Here is a 19785-nt window from a genome sequence, read left to right as displayed (position 1 = left end):
CATAAATGTGCCCACCTGTCTCCTTTCCTTCTGAGGGACAATAGCTCAGTGTGGACAGGAATGAAGAGCATCTGAAGTGATGGATGTGGAGTTATCTTTCCCTTTCCACACTGGAATGTGACTTTCATTTCTTTGTCTGTCTGACTGACTGTCTGTCTTTCTTTCCATCTATCTAATATAATGACCTAGACCCAATAGGCACGTTCAGCTTAAGGGATCCACAGAAATTTGTCCAATCGCAAATATGCTACGACTCTTGATGATTCAGTGATTCAAGGTTATACAGCATTTGTGGAATATTATGACGGCACAAACTACTGAGTGAAGTGACAGTTAACAGAAAGTGACATGTATAAGGGTAGTCAGATAAAAGAAAACACAAACAACACTTCTGCTTCATGCAAGTAAAACAGACCTTTACACCTGGGAAAGTGAATTTTGGCATTTCTTTTCCTCTAACTGAACACATCATTATCTATGAAAACGGGAAAACCGGAGCCAAGAATCAGGGGCAAATAAAAAGAAATCACTTGAGAGACAAAAAGACAGACAAACAGTGAGAGGGGAAGACAAACCGCAAACAGAAGGGGGTTGATGTTTGTGATGGGGAACATGAAGTGGCAGACTGAGTATTCAGTGTCAGGGTTGGGTTAGGTTTCCTGCTTCAGCGTTGTCAACACTTTCACTCCTTTCGGCTGGCTTTATGTCGCTCTGCAGCCCACCACGCATTGGGCAGGATGGGGTTCGCCCTCAGAACAGGAGCTGGCGTCGCTCCCCGTGCCAAAACCACTCTGACTTTACAACACATGGAACCTGCGAACATGACACCGACGCTCGGTGGAAAACAGCATGCAGGAACAATTCTGTCATGGCCCGAGCCATCTGAAATGAATGTTCTCGCCCCACATCGCTTGATCTTGTTGATCCATCCCCTTACTACTGCCAGGTTCAGATTCCCCCTCCCCTTACAAATATATTTTGTCACACATGAACCCCCTGGATCAAAGCCGTTTACAATGCTTCACTTTTGACTGTGTTTAACTTATGTAGGTCTACTTACCATGTGTGCGTTTGACAGAAGTATCTGCATGAGAGACAGTGCGAGAAGAATCAGAAGATCAAAGATGTTGGTTGTGGAGCATAAGAGAAAGAGCTGGGTGGGGAGATATGAAAAAATAAGGAGCAGGAGCAAGAACATGTGTGCGTGTTTAATGTTGGTGTGGGAAACCGATAGGAGTGCAGTAACGGGGTGAGAGGGAATAGGGTCTGTGGCTGCTAGTGTTTAGGTTTAGCTGCGTCTGATGACAGCTAGCTGTTCTTGAATGTGGCTACAAGCTGCCCACACTGCTGCTACAGCCTGAATAGGAATTACCAAAGACTCAAAAGACTGCAGGAACGCTGTATGTTACAGCATGACTGACAACTGACTGGATGGACATTTGATGAGTACAACTGGGTGAATATTATTGTATGTACAAATAAATAGGGAATTAAACTGAGCGTGTGTCGATAAGTCAATCAATCAGCTTTGAATGTGGAACAAATCAAATGCACATGAGTTCGGTGATTCTCTTGACTTGACTCGTTGGGAAAAAAGCTTTTGTTTCTTTCCTGCCAAGAGTTAAATTACAAAATACCACTCTCATGTCGGTATGGTAAATGTGAAACAGCCAGCAGCCAGTTCGCTGAGCTTAGCATACTGACAGGAAACTTTGTGCTTGTTGTTTTTTACACTTCTGTTGTTATACAGATTAAATAAGCAAGATATAATGTATTAATTAGGCTAACTGCTTGTTAACCCACAATGTCTCATTTTGTATTTCTACACGTTATATACAGAAAACATGACATGTGCGTTTAAAGGCACCTTTGACAGGCTGTGCAGAGCAACAAATGTAAACTTATTTTTGTGGTTAGCACATTTTTGTAGTTAGTAAAGTAATGAAACACTTTTTCAATGAGTATTATATAATGAGTAGAGTACTTAATTACATTGACTTGCCCAGCACCTTTAAATATCGAGCATTAGAGATGCTGGTAAGCACTTTTGAACAGAGCCAAGCTAGCTGCTATGCTAAGCTAACCATACTTATCGTACAGATATGGGAGTGGTATCGATCTTTTTCCCAAAATGTCCAACTATACTTTTAATAGCATCATCCCACATCCCTAAACTGAATTTAGCTCTCTGCTTGCTGTGTTTTTCTTAGCAAGAGTCTGTATGAAGTGAAACACTTAAGCTTTCAATACTTGATGCCTTTTTTATTAAGCCTGGATATTTTATGGTCACGAGGAATGAATTATATTGGCTAAATGCAGTCTGTTGTTTTAGGACCCGTGCGGCTACTCGATTAGAGTAGTCATTTTGGTCTACACCTCATTCTGCAGTCCATAAAGAGCAAAACCTCAGAGAATGTGCATGTGTAAGCTCTTTGTGGAATAACAATGACACAAGAATAGAAGCAGTCGTCTGAGGAAAAGAAAGCTGATTAAAAAACCAAGAACAGAAAAAAGGATCAAGCGGCCTTGAGGGAAATATGAGACGCCTTTGATTATTCCCACTGTTGGATACATACGGAACTCCTTTCTCTTTCTGACTTTCTGCACTCACAGCCATTAACACACAGCCATTAACAGACACATATAAACACACACACACACACACACACACACACAGGTTGCCGATCATGCTGACCACCCAGCCAGTGCCCCCTGGCCCCCACCTCTCACCTCGCTCAGGGGCGCTATAGCTGAGAAAAACTACACCATTCACTTCCTTCCCCTCCTTTCCTCCCTCCCTACCTTGCTCCTCCCTCCCTCTCTCAGTGCTCCCATTCATGTTGTAACAACTCGTAAAGGAAGGAGACTTTGACCCCCTCAGTAAAAAGTTCCCAATCTCTTTCGATCATCTGCTCTGTGTGGGAGGGTTAGGCAAATTCAGACCGACTCTCCTGGAAATGACGCCGGTGTACTGACTTCCTGTTCAAAGTTCCACTGTAAATGTCCGAACTGCTAAAAACGGTTTTAGTAAAATAAAATTAGAACCCTTAAAACTTAAGAGTTGTTTTAAATGCCACAAACTTTTTATTTATTTAACTGTAATCCTTGCCTGTACAATATTACAGATATTACTAATTCAACCTTTCTTGTTTTACCAGTCTGGTATTGTTATTATGCTAAAAGCTTCAGTAACAAATTATTCTTCTGATTAATTTTGTAATTTTTGTAAGGTAATTCTCAAATTTTAGAGTAACATATCAACTTTATCACTGACACTGATGGATACTGCATCATTTTGTATGTATTTATTTTACGATGTACACTTGCTCTTAAGTTAAAATACCGCTGCTTTGAGAAAAAGAAAAAAGGAGAGAAACAGTGACTGATAAATAGAGGGAGTGAAAAGGGTAGGTAGGAAACAATGAAGGAAGAAAGGATGTAAAGAAGAAATATTGGGGGAGACATGATCCCCGAACCTCCACAGCGATTACACGTTTGGTACAATATATCCCTCTAGGGGGAGCAAAGCAGTATAACCCACAAGGGACTGTCTCTCACACTGTCCAAACTGTTGTGACAGTAAACCTTAGACATTCTCTGTATGGAAACTATATATTATCATTGTATTATCTAACATCCAAGTAATTGTGCATGCTATGTATTATTGCTATGTATGCTATGATATTTACATGTACAGTATCTTCAGCAGTTATGGATGACATTACATTGTTTATACAATGCAGTGAATAGCTGATTTTTATGTAAGGGCTCTGCAGTAAAAAAAAAAAATTATACTTTTAACTCCAATTATAAATTAGTTGGGAGTCATTTGTTAAGAAATAATAATAAGTAATTCATTTTGTAATTACCTATCATTTATATGGTCCAACAAAGTGTCGATTTGGTCCTGTTCAACTTTGGAAGGTATTGTAAGTGAACAGGCTGACAGAGGCACTCACTCGTTCACAGCCTGGCAGGCCAACAGACATACAGAGCAGGCAGTCGTTCAGTCAGTAAGACAGACAGGCAGAGAGACAGAGATAAACAAAAACATGCACGAAAAGAGTCAACCAGACAAGACAAGTCAAGGAGTCATTTAGTAAAGGCAGCCAGGGCCATGTGTGGGAGCAGTAGCAGGGGAACCAAACAGAGGTCAGAGGTCGGATGGGATTTGGATTTCCGGCTTCTAGACCCCAGTGGAGCTCAAACATGTCTCCGTCGCCTCAAAGAACCATCATCTCTGCCTGGATCTGTTCTGCTCCGCATCCTCTACTACTAACACACCTGCGTTTCTCTGTTTTTATTTAATATCACTCAGAGCTGCTACGGCACCTGGAAGAATTTTACAGTGGTTATTTTTTGAGTAGAATAAGAAAAATAAAAGAAGAATCTTTTGACTATCTGCGGTTTAGGTTATTGTTCCTGTTGCTGTTATTTTCTTCTATCCCATTGTATTTGCATTGGTAATTATGTTATAAGGTAAAGTTCACACAAATTAAATGGTATTCTAGTTATATTTCTCACTCTTTCCACTACTGCGCAGCTTCACAAGAGCAAACGCGTATGAAAAGGATGTAAAATGTGATACTGTGATATTGTGTGCAGCTTGTAAAATGTGTGTTTCTCATGTATGTTCATGCATGTGTTTTTCATGCTTGCCATTGTTTGCATTACTTATGTCTAGACGTACACATGTGTGTTTTTGTATATCATATGTACTGTGCATGAGTGTGTGTGTTTATGTGGGGGCAGCTCCCACTGCAGCACTCTTTATAAACACATCAGTTGGGCTGACAGTGCACAGCAGGAGGGAGAGAGAGCCTTTAGACAGCCTGGGACAGAGGCCTCATAAAAAATCACTTCTAATTTATTTCCCTCCAAATTGGAAAGTGCACGCTCACACCTGACTAAATCATCACGTGTCAACTGGAGACGGCCCCCCACTGCATGCTGACGAAACCCGATCCCAGTTTTGCCGCGCAGGCCCAAGCCAGGACTGGCAGAGAAAACACAGCGTCACGCCGCATACATACACACTACGTAATGGCTTTTGCAGATGTGCTGCTCCCGATAGCCCCTCTAAGGCCCTATTCCCAACCCCTCCCTCCCACCCGCTCGATCTGGCCACTGCTAGCCAGCAGGGCTTTATCAAATTTTTCATTTCAACCCAGTTTTTGTGGTTCGCGTGGCCTCCACATGCCCTCTTGCTCTTTCCCACCAACTCATCCGCCTCTTTCCACCCCCTTCGCTCTTCATTCGTAGTCATTTCCCCATTTCATTTCCATTCCACTTCTTGATCTGTTTTTCCCTCCCGTGTCTCATCTGTCACTCCACTGCTAGGTCTGAGCTCAGCAAATCTTTGGAAAAACGTCCTGTCCTTACTTGTTCTATCTGTATCTCTTTCTATCTCTCTGTCCCTTTCTTTCTCATTATATACTCTCTCCCATTCTCCAAGGTGGTTTCTAATGTGAAACACACATGTTATTACAGTGCATTAGACATGGCAATCATAAACTTGACAAACACTAAACAAACATCAGGGATGGCCAGTTGGACTGGTAAAGGCCAACAAAACACGTGTGTGTATATGAGACATAAGATATGTTTCTGCAAGATGTGAGTACTACTGATGCCACCCCAACACAACAATGAAGCATGGGAGGTCTGAAGAGTAGAGGAAAAACCTTCCCAGATGCACACTCGCTAATATGAATTCATCCTCTTTGCAGCTCATAGAGGCACAGTATGTTTCCATCCACCAGTCTTTCTGCTCATTTTGAATCTGTTCATTTAAAAATACAAAACAACTTTTTACACTCTGAAAAGTTGGAAAAGTTGGCAAACCAAGAAAGAGAAGACGTGATGAAAGACTGATAGAAACAAAACTTGTGTAGACAAAGAATTTAATGTCATGCCACTTATCGTTAGATGCCTCCACTCAACCAAGTAACCTCAAAGCCCTATGCTATGTATAAAACACTGTTGACTGAGTTTGAAGAAGGTTAACCTCTATATATAAAGTGAAATTAATCCAACATGCTAACAGAAATAGCCTATTCAACTTCAAGTCAGGTTCATTCACTTATGACTATATCCTCTTTAAAATAACTGACAAAATGCCAGACAACATTATAAAACAGAAATTTTATTTATTATTTGTAGTTTTTGTCACACCATCAAACAGTTCAGGCTAGTTCTGATGAGGCTGTGAAAAGCTATATTCAAAATTTTTAATAAATAAATTATATAAATAAGCTAATAAACCTTTTTCAAAAGAACACGAGGAAATATATCAGTGAACAAAAGAAAATCTAGACTGGGCCTATGGCTACTGGGTAGCTAACAGCAAACTTCCAGCTAGATACAGCGTCGCAGGCGTGACTCCATTCATTCCAATGAAAGCTGCTCATTGGAACATGAGCCACAAAACATCAACTTCCAGGTACAGAATTACCCAGATCTTCCACATAATGTTACAGGTTGCTGTCTTTACTCACACACTGTGATCATACATTTTTCTTAGGTTTGTACATATCTATTTTTAGGTTAATATGCAAGTGAAATACTAGCACTGTAGAGCCCTGCCGTTGTATTGATACAGGAAGCTCCTTCTACATACAAGCCAAAGTTATAAGTTCACAACCAACTAAGACAATCAAATAACATTTCTATGTAAAAACAATGTCTAATCATTATTTTTACTGTCCTAAGATAGAAATATGAACAATATAGATTATTTCGAGTACTTTAAGTTCACACCTGAAGGTCTGGTTCCTGAATCGAACCAATGTCAGGATGATATATTTGTTCAATTTTCCAAATGGTCCAAGTGGACAAAACAGGGTCAGTGTGAAACACTAAACCCTAAAAAGACAATACCCTGAATCAAACCCATGCCCTCCTCTGACCTCTACTCAACATGGTACAGTTGCAGTTCCTCTAAAGCCCATTTAATGGGCTCACTTTCTGTTTGGACCTCTGACCAGCAGGTAATATGGATGGGAGCTCATGCAACAAATGTTTTGTCATCTGATCTTAAACATAACTGATTTGAAATGAACGGAAATTAATCTGAGTGGTTTCTTCATTACCAATGTGAATGATTACAGTAATGCATGACTTATGCATACTGAACACTGACACAAAATAAAAAACGTTGCAGATCTGTACATCTCTCAGATGCATGTGGCCCAGGGCCCTGGTCTATAGAGGAGTACACTGCTCTTCACTTAAACCAATGAAGATGAATGCAATGTTAAACTTACAGTTCTGTTTCAATCCTGGAGAGACGTCTGTCAGGAGAGTAACCTTATCAGGTGGCAGCGAAGGCTGAAATCTTCCTCAGAAGCACGGTGGTCTTTTCAGGTCACCAATGACTAGTTGACCTTGTAACTTAACGTTATCAACATCTCAACGGTCCAACAGGTCTTCATCAGACCCACACAGCTTTCCCGGTCATCATGGCGTGTGACTGAACCAACTGGAAACCAGCGTCAGGTCCATGCTCTCACACATTCATGGTTCACTTTATCTACCAGCGACAAACACTAACTTCAACAAACTACTGCTAGCCGATGCTACAAATAGACGTAAGTTAATTAGCAGCCTATAGCTATGCGGTTAGAAGCTTCACTCCGTTAGCTTAGCGGCTAGCATTTTCAGTAACTCAGATTTCTAATACAAATCCTGTACAGACACACAAGCACTAACATTCAGCCTAATTAAATGAAACGATGTAATTAGGTTAAGTGCGTGTTGGCATCGTAACCGAGTTGCCCCTTCTGTGTCCCTCCCTGCCCCTCTCCATTTGTCTTCCTCAACTACAGCCAATGACAAGAGGGATCAATGACTGACCAGTGTAAATTAACGCTTTAAACTTAAAGGGGTGATCTGTGTTATGATTTCATTTAACTCTAAATATTCGCCTATGAAATTATTTTGAACTGAATTAATATTTACTAAAATAGTATTTAGAGTATACTTATATTTACATCTTACTTTTTTCATAACTAAATCACTTTCAGTTTTAGTCCCTCACATTTTACATAACTTTATTTGGAGAATTGGCCTACTTAAATGTGTGCACAGGGTTACATGAAGGTGGATGTAATAGCAAAGGATGGGTGAAATCAACTTTTTTAATTTCGTTACAATTTTAAGGATACCCATACTGATCCTTTCTAAAATAGGTATGTGATTTTTCAAAATAATGGGTTTTTTTTTACCAAACAAAAGAGCCTTAAGCTGAAAGCAAATTCACATATACCAGCCATTAATAAGAAATGTATTAAAAGCAAATTCAAATTTGCAAGAGCAAATATAAATACAATTAGATAAAAATGATTGTGCTAATGCGTGTAAAATACTGTAAATAAAATATAATAAAATAATTAACTATAGCACTTGCACATTTGTAAAGATGTCTTCATCTTCTTAATCAGGTCATAATTTTTCCAGAGCAAATTTGTGACTCTTATCTAATTTTTAAAGGAATCGATATCAAATGAGTAGCTTGTGAGTATCAAAGTATCAATCACATCCGCTCCTCCCTAGCATGTAACCTCAATCACTGCAATGAGTTACTAGTGCTCTACTAGTGATATCCCCTTGCTTGTTCACATAAAGACAGTTGATAGGATCATTAAATCCCACTTTATTTGCTGAAAACCGATCAGAAATTCACTTAAAACTTGTTTAATTATTTTGGGAAACATAATCAAATCTTACACATCTTACACAAAAATACAGCAATTGATTTTGCTTTGACCAATAGCACAACATGGCTGACTAACCAGTCATGCATGTGTATTCCAAACACTGTGACCTTCACCTTCCCACCACAAATACTGTTTCCCTTCATTATCTAATGAATACTGTGGGTGAGGAGTTACAAACCAAACACAACAACAAATCTCAGCATGCCATATAAAAACAAAATGTGGTGAGAGAGACTGAGAGAGCAGGACAGAAAAAATGAACCGTGTCATGTGCACTCCCACAGAAGTAAATATGAGGCTAATAAATGGAGCGAGGAGTTGTCTATGTGCACCCACTTACATACGCCATGTTCGGACTTACACAAAGATTTCCGCACAACATAAATTGAACATAAAAATGAGGAAGTACAAACAGAGGCAGACAAACGAACAGCGTGATAATATACTCTTGTGTTTTGGTAAGGGTTTCTCTCTCTACTGAAGCAGACACTGTGAAGCCTGCTTGTTGGTCTTCCCTGATGTGGCTGGCTTGCGTTTGTAATGCCTGTGTCTATGTTTTATTGCAGGTAAAGGACAGGGTGGTCAGTTGTTGAGGTCACTGAGAAATGGTTTACAAACTTACCGCAAGTTCTTGAGGTCAGGAGCAGAGGGCAGCTAAGGGGTGGGAGGACAGGACAGAGACCCACTTTTGTTTTTACAATGTCGTCTTGCTGTCATTCTGTTTCCCTCCTTTATCTCTCTCCCTCTGTCTCATTTTCTTTTTTGGGATCTGTGTAATTTGGCTTGGCCATAGCTGGATTTGTCATGGACAGCAAAAGGAATTAAAAAGTATACTCTACCGCAAAAAATATAATTCTTTTATGTGTGTCTCTTTTGGCAATGTATAGGGTTAATTATTATGTCAACTGTTAGCCATGATATCCTTTGATCCAAAGACAAAAAGAAAGGTGCCATAGTTACTCAAAATCACAAATCCCAGCAATGTTACTGATAGAAGCACTACTATTACAACCTCGTAGTGCAGCCTTTCAAACTGCACGACTGGGTTTAAGCTTAGAATTAAGCATGAGCGTCAACAAGATTAAGCATAAAGTTGGAAATAGGCATGTTTAGGTTAAGATTTGCAATGGCTGGGGCAACGTAAATATTTTGTTAATTGCATATCTTACAATAAAGCTGCAGTTACCAATTTCCAACAGAACTTTAGCTCATTAGGTGCATAAGGCTAACATTCAGCAGACACAGCTAGAGCTACATGAACATCCCATTAAATTCCTCTTTCCTCACCAACTATCACGTTTAAGTGAAATATTTACTGCCATTTTAGTGCTGATTTGGTAGAACAGTTCCTAAGAGAAATATATGGCCCTTTGCCTCCAAGATGTTCTAATGTTGACTCTCAGTGAGATCGATGATACTAGAAGCCCCAAGCGTATTAGACATTGTTTTAAATACATAAATAATTTGAAAATCTTTGTCTGTCTACTCAGCTGTCTCTGTGTCTGTTTCTCTCTTGCTGTCAGGGATGAGTAACTCTAGCTCTGCTGTCTTTGTGACCAGATGTTAAACTCTGTATAACCCATGGCTGGATAATCCAGGCAGATCACTACCTGAGTCCCTCCTTGGCTGTCTTTACATTGGCACAGTCACATTCTCATTCAGGTAAAGTCAATACACTTTTAAATCAAATCAGTTCTCAGTAGTTCCAAATACAATTTCCATCCAATAGTTTCATCCAATGCAGGATGTTCAGTTTGTGATATAAATCACATTATGCACTTGTTATCAGCATACAAAATTGGACCCAACACCATTAAAGGCTTTCACACCCATGGTACACCCACACAGGTGTTGTCAATTATTTTGCCTGATTACACACTGGGGTGTTAACAGCAATAATTCATATTTAGGACAGATTTAGACCTGTTATTTTGTTATGTTGGGAATAGAGCAACACTGATACAAATAGGCCGTTTTCACTCGACATTTTGACATGTTAGTGAGAAAAGCAAAGGTGTAAGTATTCAAATTAATAATGGCTGAATTCCATTTAGCTGCTTTAGTTTCAGTGTCCTGGTATTGTGCATGCTGGCTCACTGTTAAACTGTCATGGCTTACTGGGATACTTGAATAGAACAGAGACATAGTTAATGTTATGGTACCACCAGTGCTGTTGCTCTTATGACAAGTCAAATGTCTGCTGTGAATAAGGGCAATTTACTGTGGTGTGACATTACAAATAAGAACAGTAATCAAATGCCTTTATTGTGTAGGCTAGACAGGTATTACAAGGAATGTGTAGTTTATGAGGACAGAGAAGCTTATTTGGATCAGTGTCTAACACGTACCTGCCCTTTCCATTTCAATCTCACCAATGCTGTGGTGTTGTGGCGCTTTGCTGTGGTGTTGTGACGATTTGCTGTGGTGTTGTGACGATTTGCTGTGGTGTTGTGGCGAATTGCTGTTGCAGTTTGCACTTCAGAGCCACCGTACACCTCACATCTCCGATATGCTCAGGAGATGGGTACAAATGATCTTCTGAACAGTTTTAATCCCCCGCTGCAGAGCCCTCCGGTCCAGTCAGGATGCTTTCTATTGCTCCTCTGTAAAAGCTGACAATTTACAACAAATATACTACTACTAATAAGAATATAAATAAGAATATTGAATATAATAACATCAATGATGGCTTTGTATCGGTTGGGGTGTTCCAATAATCAATCAATTCCAGTGAGCAAGCATGTACAACACTGGAACCTTGACTGTATATCTCTTGGGATTTTTCCAAAAATTCTAAAATTATGTTTCATTTTGCCAAAAAGAAATACTCGGCAAAAGTATTTTCATGGTGATCGTTAGCATACCTTATACTATAGAGGTCCCTCTCATTGAATAAAAGAAGCAAGGGAAGAAATGTTCATCTTAAAGGTTTTGCACATCAAGTGAAAATCTGTTTTTATGTACTGTACATGTGGACACCGCCAACCCCTGTCCCCTCCACACCCCCACTGGTATTGTTGTAGATCCCCAGAGTAGTGACCCAACAACCTATAGACCAATTCCCTGTCCTCTCATATCCTGGTGTGTGCACAGAGGCCACAGGCCTGACCGGGGCAGGTGAAGCCCTGAACTCCATTACATAATGACAGAGGAAGTCATCCGTCAGTGGAGCGGGGTGGCACTCAACTATGTCCCATTTTTTTCTCTGCGGGAGCTTGCAGCTTCCAGTGTGTGAGGGTGACAGTGCAGAGAGCCTGAAGTGTTTGTATAAGCCTAAATCAGTTTGAGAGGGATGGAAACAACCCAGGGGGCTCAAAGGTGTGTCCCTCCCTAATGATTTATTGTGACAAATGATCAGCCATAAACAAACAACAAGCAAGCCACCCGTCTATCCACGCAAACAAACTAACAAACAGAGAATACAGACAAACAGGCTGACAGGTAGAGTGACAGCTGAGTTTAAGATGATCAATCACAGTTAGGCAGAGATCAGTGTAGGCTTATTTAGTTGCATACTCGTGCTTGCATGCATGTCTGCACGTCCACCTGTGTGTGTGTGTGTGTGTGAACATATGTTTTTGGTATGAATCTGTGTGCATGTGGTTGCCAGTCTGCCCCGTCATATGTGTGTTTTTCTGAGCAAGCAAGTGTGTGGGATGTAACCCAAGCCAGAGCGGCACAACACAGCAGCCTGTTCAAAGGCCCGTTTGTATTATTACAGCTTGTCCAGCTGCTCAGGACAGACAAACAAGACTTAGAGCTCTGAGCTGCAAAACACAGACCTCCCACCCCATTGCAGAAACCCCTTTGGCCTGGCCCGGCCCAGCATTGTGGCTCAGAAATGGACAAACAAACGCCTACAAATAGACAAACTGCCAAGCATAAAGGGAAGTTTTGTCCTGAAAGGATGAAGGATGAATGCAAATTCAAATCATCATCAAAAGGAGTGTGTTTCATTGTTTTTTGTTCTTCCACTGACTAAAAAATTGGCCATCTGGGATGTTTCTACTGAATTTGTACTAAATCCTGCTCAGCCTCCCTGACTCACAATTCGTATTTGTTTTGGTTGAATGAATAAGGGGGTTTCCATGATGCAAAGCTTTGTTTCCAAATTGATAATGTTCATTTATTCAAAACTGATATGGTATACATATGTCAACATTTGTATAGTGAGCAGCAGTAGCCCACCCCCTGCCCCATGGAAAGCGCATATACATTTCTACACCGCACTGTAATGAGTAACGTTACCTCCTGTAAAAATATTGAGTCTCCATTCCACATTTGCTTTTCAAATCTCACATACTACATTGAGCAATGATCCTAAAAACTAAATATTGCTTTATATACACAGTCATCTGGAAAGCTGATGAAAATTAATGCCTGTATTTCTAGTGCAAAGTTTTTGCCAGCAATATTTCTTCTCTCTGTGTGCTCAGTGCGCACTCTGTTGCCCTCTGAACAGCTCTCTCTTCTGGAAATCTCCCCAAATGGATCTGATCGTGGTGATTAAGATCAGAGTAAGCTAACACTCTCGCTCCCTCACACCTCTTGCTCTCCCACCTTCTCTATATTCTCTCCTTTTCACCCCAACTTGTGCCATTCTTCCTCCCCTCCATGCTCTATCCTCGTCACTCGTCCTCCATCCTCCTCACGCCTCCACTCCTCGTCTATCCCACTCTCCTCCTCCTCCTCCTCCCTCCCTGTGCTCCCTCTCTGACTCAGGGTCCCTCTGTGCCTGTATGTAACATCAGTAAAGCTGTCAGGCAGCCAAGCCAAGGTAAACAGCCCAGCGCTGGGTTCAGGGGTGATTGGGGGCCAAGATGTTTTTCCTCAGGAACCCAGGGACTCCCAGAGGCTTCTGGCTGGGGCCAGGGAGGGGCAAAGGGGGGAAGACGATCCCCCCAGTTGCCCCCCACAAGAATACCCACCAGCCTTTTTTCTTTTTTTCTCTCTATCTCCATCTTCTGTCTTTTGTCTCCTTCCCCCTCATCACTCTCTTTCTTTCTCGTTCTGCATCTGTGTACACAACAGCATCTTCATGACTCATTTACATTCACCAGCACTCTCACACTTTATTGCCTATAACATTCCAGTGTTAGCATAAAACATATATATATATAATATGAACATGTCTCATATTGTATGCAGTGTATAAAAGATGTTGAAATACATGTCTCTCATAGTGAAATTACATTTTTAAAATTAGACTTGGAATGTTATTTTGGCTTGGGGTGCTTCTGGAGGTATTCTGCAAATCAATTATGTCATTTGAAGAGGAAAGGCAGGAAAATGAGGACAAAGAGAAAAAGAAGAAGGAGGGATATCTATACAGAGGAAAGCAAGAAGACAAAGGAGAGAAAGTGATACCAAGAAACAGGGATTTAAAGGGTGAATAAGGAAAGATAGGAGATAGGACAGAAGTGATATTCCTCACCCAGGCATGACCCTTCCTATTCCCAGTGAGCAGCTCACTCTGAGTGAGGCAGACGGCCCAGAGAGAGAGAGCAAGACAGGGTACATCCAGAGGTTGCAAATCAGAGGCAGCACTAAAATCACAGCAACTGGGAGCAAGAGAGTAAGAGTGCTCGGAGTTGGAAGAGTGGGAGACTAGAAATGAGGTTTAAAAAAAGAGTGAATAAGAATTTTATGGAGAAAGCAAGGAGGTCAGAGAAGAGGAGAAGAAAAATTGTTGAATGAAGACAGGAGCCGGGCAAGCCAAGAAAAGCATGTAGAATTGAATTAGGGGAGGGAGAGCCACCGAGTAAACCAACAGGAGAGGAAAGCAGGGGTGCAAGGAGGAAGAGGAGGACCATTACCCTTCGTACATCAGCCGTTACATCCTTTGGCGGCTGCCGAGGTAGTGGGGGTCGTGTGGGGTGGGGTGGGGTGGGGTGGAAGGATTAGGATAATTGGAGAGGAGTTAGAAAGGGAGAGCAGATTCAGCGGAAAGAGAGGTTAAGGCCAGTCTTTATTTGCAAATACTGTTTGTTTTAACCTTTTTTGAGTAGCAGGTGGGTGGATTCGGGAGCCATACTGGGGGATGGGGTGACAGGGATTTTAGGGGAGCCAGAGCCGGAATGTCCCTGGAACATGCCAGGAATTATAGATATTTATTGTGTCAGAACTGTTGTTGAGCTCTTGACGTTCTGTAATGGTGGTCCTGGGTGGCGTTTGTCATATAGAGTAATCAATGTCCGAAAGCATTCCCTTTATCTAAGATAATAACTCACATGGCATCATCACAGCTGTGGTATTGTGATCTAAATAGTCTTATATAATCTTAGTCAGACCAGAATGGAAGGAACAACTCTTCTGCCAGTTGTGTTTAATGGGAACTTGACTTAGAGGGAGCTGGAACTTGAGTTCTCTTCCTCCTCGTTTTCCTCTCCTCATATGCTCCTCTTCCTGTGCCTGTTTCCCTGCAGCCCTTAGTCATCCTGTTGCTGCTCCTCATCAATCCCACACTGCCACAATGGTCTGTCAGTGCACTGACAGGCCCATGACAGGCCTGCCACCCTGACAGCCTATCCCTCCCTGCCAGCCCGAGAAGACAGACGTGAACATGCGTAACACACTTCCCTCCTTCCCAAACCTTGTTGGCGTCTGGCTGAGTGGCCCAACCCTCTCCACTCTTAGATTGTCTCTCTTTGAGGCACAGCCACCGCCTGCTTACCTGCCTGCTAGCCTGGATCACAGACTCCCCATCATACTGTACAATCGCCACAGCATGGCTCAATGGATGGCGATGTTGGCCGGTCATTCAGTCTCCCACTTTGGTCCAGAATGAAACATCTCAACAAGCTATTGGAAAGATTCCCGTGAAATGTACAGATATTCATGGTCCCCATAGGATGAAGCCTAGGTACTTTGGGGATCCTCTGACTTTTCCTTTAGCGCCATCATCAGGTCAGATTGTAATTTTTCCAACTCTTTGGTTTCTTATAAAAACTTGCAAAATGAATGAATTTCCATCAGACTCAGCTGTAGGCTACTTTGTATTGATAAATAGCAAATGTTACACTACGATGCCAAATGTGGGAAACATACTTCCTAATCATCAACATTTTAGCATGGCCATTATGAACATGTTAGCACGCTGACATTAGCATTTAACTCAAACTACCACTGTGCAGGCTCAGAGCCAATAGCGTGGCTGTGGACTCTTTGTGCAGTTGTTGTAGCATTGTAGTTAGTGTTCCCATGAAACTGCATGTTTTTGACCAGAGTCCCATGTGGATGTTGCCTTTCATAATATTGCATTGTTTCAACAAGCTGTATGAACTATGAGCTAAGTGCTTATTAAGGCTGCGTTCTCTTGTGGCGTTGAATGATGTCTAACTTTTCACAGTTCTTGCCGAGAGGTTTTCTACTGTTGGTTAACCTTTATTTTTTAGTGAAGGTTTTCAGATATTTTGCCAAACCACATACCAACCATAAAGTTATCATTCTAAACATTACTTTAACCTTTAATCTGAGTTCATGGTTTCTTACTGAAGTTCAATTTTAGCATTAGAAAATAATACAATGATGTAGCAAAATTGTGGTATTGGTTCAAAAAAATGTCTGTGTGGATATACTGTATATGTGGTGGAATATAATGTTCCATGTACATTGTGTCCACTTTGAGATGTAATCATTTTTGGGCCTTAACTTAGTGGACTCAAATTTTATGAGACTGTTGGCAAACTATGTTCAATTTATTGAAAATTAATGGAACAAGCATGATTGGTAATGGGAAAGCTTTGAGTGATTATAGCCAATTTATCTTCCGTTCACTTGATGCCAGGTGGATTAACACCAATACATAATCCAGAGAGGGCAGGCAGGTCTTTTAATGGCCGATGAACAGGAAAAGTTTACACATGGCTAACAAGCTTGCTCATCATCCACACACATGGTCACTCACTTCCACTATAATAAATGATTTGACTTGTAGCGTCAGTCCTGTTGCTCACTGTACGAACACACCATTAGAGGAAATGAGAAGCTAAGATAGCAACACCACCATTCAAAGCTAATGTGGAATAAATAGATATAAAAAGTGTGAAATCTGTCAAAAATACAATATTCACACTACAATTATGTCTTGGTGGCACTCTCTGAAATACAGCATGAAATACAGCATGTCTGTATTGCTCTCCCTCTCTCTCACACACACACACACACACACACTTCCCTACTCTTGATCTGCTTAGATCTGCAACATATAACTGCCACTTAACCTCACTTTCTCTACTTACCCATCTGCTCGCCCCTTCAGCTTCCAATCCATCATCCAGCCGCGCCTCTAGCCCTTTGAAATGACTCTACTAGTCATGAACAACATTAACCCCCCCATCCAAACACACACACACACACACACACACACACACATACATACATGTGATCAGATGCCCCTTTACCTCTACTCAGAGTGCAATCTCAGGCTACTTCACCTCTCACTGTGGCGGCTGTTGTTTCTCTGCTTTCCTTTCTTATGTGTGACATTTCTCCTTCATAAGGAGCCTCCGAGTGGTCTTATCATCTTGGGCCTTTCTATTCACTTCGCCTTTGAACCTGGGTGTTTTGTGTACTCTCTTGCACTCACATACAGTCACACATAGATGTAAAAACACACTCCATTTATGATACATCTGTACTTATTGGGTTTCAGCCTAAGAACACATGCAGTCTTACAATGAAACACAATCATACAGCTATCTTTATCACATTATTATGTACAATTAGAAAAGAGAAAAATAATTGTAGTAAAAGCTAGCTTTTGGTGCTTTGGAGACCCAGTTTGATATCAGGAATTGCTGTTATGTGAGTCTGAGTCAGCATGTGTGTGGTATTTGAAGGGCAGCTCTTTGTAGAGGGAATATGTACACTCTGCCATTCATAAGACTTTTATTATGTTTTGTCTAGCTGCATGTTTCATGGTTACACTTAACCACATAAAAACTCAGCAAGTCCAACTTGACCTGATTTGAAGAAGGTTTATGAAATGAAACCTCCTGACACATGCTTACTTCAATACACCGTCCATGTTATGGAGGGGTTAGGGGTGTATGTGTGTATATACAATATAAGTGTGTATATGCTGAGACCATCAACATAGGACCTCCTTGCACATGAGACCAGATCTGCATTGTCTTTCCTTTGCAGATGGAGAGAATAAATTTCCCAAGAAATGTCTCTTCACCACATCAGTTATAAATATAAGAATATACCATCGCTTGTTTTAACCTGTTCTTGCTTTATTTGTCTCTCCCCGTTTTTCCATCTGTCCCTTGACTCTTCCTGTACACTCAGCCTCTCCAGTGAAGTGGCTGCTCGCAGGCTGTGATGCTGCCAACTCCATAACTGCTGTTGTGGCTCCTCAGGGCTCTTATGTGCTGAAGAATCATATGGGGCTATATTGTATGCAATCGTACAGGCACTTTTGGCCAATAACTCACATAGAAAAAGGTATCCATCTTTGGAGACTGGAGATCTTCATGCTTCAGCACCATCCAAGTTTGAGCAAAAGAACCATCATTAGCCTATACAGTGTCAAGCCAAATAATTGTTTTTGTTTCATACTGCACCTGGTGTTATAAGGGGATATTTTACAATTTTATGAGCCAACGTTTTTTTCGTCCTTAAGAAAGAATGTAATTGAATTGTTAACCCTAGCATGCTGAATTGGGGACACACAAATAACTGTGAATGAATGGCTGAGTGTTGATTTGCACATGCACTCATTCTGGGTGGAAAATAAATGTTTTCAGGCACCAAAAGTATAATGCTCCTCTCTAATCTCCAAAATGTCCACAAAGAAACAAAGTTGCCAAGTATGATTAGGGCTGTCACTTGACAGAGGGTCCTGGGCCTACGAAACTTCCTCTGTGTATACATGCGCTTTCCTCTTGGTACTGTGTGCAGAGTGCGCATGCCCGTGGTCTGCAGGGCTGCCTCTGCCTGAGGTCTTGTCCAGTCCGCATCTCAGATCAACGTCGGTGGCGGGGTGTGAGCTATACCCAGAGGAGGAGAGAGTGAGGTATTGGGAGGGGGGCGTAAGGGGGTTACAGAGAAGAGATTGTAAAGATAGAAATGGACGAAACGGACACAATGTCCAATGGCAGGTCCAGCTGAGAAAACAAAAATACCCAAGGAACACTAAAACCTGAGGGGTGAAAAATATGCGGGTATCCCCACCGTATCTAATTCAATTTTACATACTGTAGGAAAACACGCTGCTGCTCTCCAAGCACGAGGGACATGGCTGCAAATATGTCTGTTTTTATATTTCGTGATGAAACTTTTTTCGTCTTTAAATTTGTCAAAGCATCGGGTGAGATAATGCAACTTTCCCCCCAATGCAGACAGTAAAGGTTATTAGCCAAGTTTAACAAGAAATACTTTTAATATTGAGTCAACATTTTGAAATAAGGGAGATTAAGGAAGATTGGTATAGCCTTGAAATATCTGAAAAGTCTCAAAAGATTATCATTTTTATAAAGCAGCTTGGGAGTCAATGCGAATTTAATGATTTCTATTTCTATTTTCTAAAGATGATATTATTTCAGTAGCATACTTGCCTTTAAGGAATCCAAAGGTTTGATCTTGCAGCTGTTACCAAAGTCACAGGGAGATCACAGATCAAGCAGAGTAAAAAGAAAATCTAGAAGCTAAATGTCATATAAGAAATTAGTGAGTGACTCAAGGTTTGTAAGCTATATATTCTTTTTTTACCACAAGCAAAATAGGATCTCATATGGGTCGAAATGTTGCATTGGATGTTTAATTTAACAGGCAGCTCATCCAGAAGGAGGGGAAACTTTGTTTTATCCATATTCTGCCTGGTTTTAGTGTTTGTTTTGTGGGACACAGTATCTTGCACTGAATGCCACAACAAGGCTGCAGAGAGCTGCATGCTGTCTTGCTGGTGGTCTGCTCAGGCCTGGTAAAGACATTAGTGCAGCATTCTGGGAGAACGGGGAGTCCCATAGACAGCGCTCACTTCTCTAAATAAACATTAGTCTTAAAAAGTTTGGCCCCACGACCTCAACGTGATCGCATTTCACCCTGGATAGTAAACTTCAAT

General features: G+C 41.1%; 1 long non-coding RNA gene across 4 annotated transcripts in view; it reads right to left on the bottom strand.

Moving 5' to 3' along the window:
- Positions 1 to 7793, bottom strand: part of LOC119900787 — a 125499-nt gene extending 117706 nt beyond the window's left edge. For 2 of the 4 annotated variants that reach the window (XR_005444102.1, XR_005444100.1), the window contains exon 1: positions 7266 to 7793. This is a non-coding gene — a long non-coding RNA (uncharacterized LOC119900787). The remainder of the gene's footprint in view (positions 1 to 7265) is intronic. The other 2 variants (XR_005444101.1, XR_005444103.1) reach the window with 2 other exon arrangements.
- Between the last annotated feature and the right edge of the window lie 11992 nt (positions 7794 to 19785).

Source organism: Micropterus salmoides, unplaced genomic scaffold (assembly GCF_014851395.1).
Source record: "Micropterus salmoides isolate LMB-PRFRI ecotype aquatic unplaced genomic scaffold, ASM1485139v1 Ms_hic_scaffold_13, whole genome shotgun sequence".
Lineage (NCBI taxonomy): Eukaryota > Metazoa > Chordata > Actinopteri > Centrarchiformes > Centrarchidae > Micropterus > Micropterus salmoides.
Note: the sequence above shows the minus strand (reverse complement) of the source record. Positions and strands in the feature narration are given on the sequence as shown.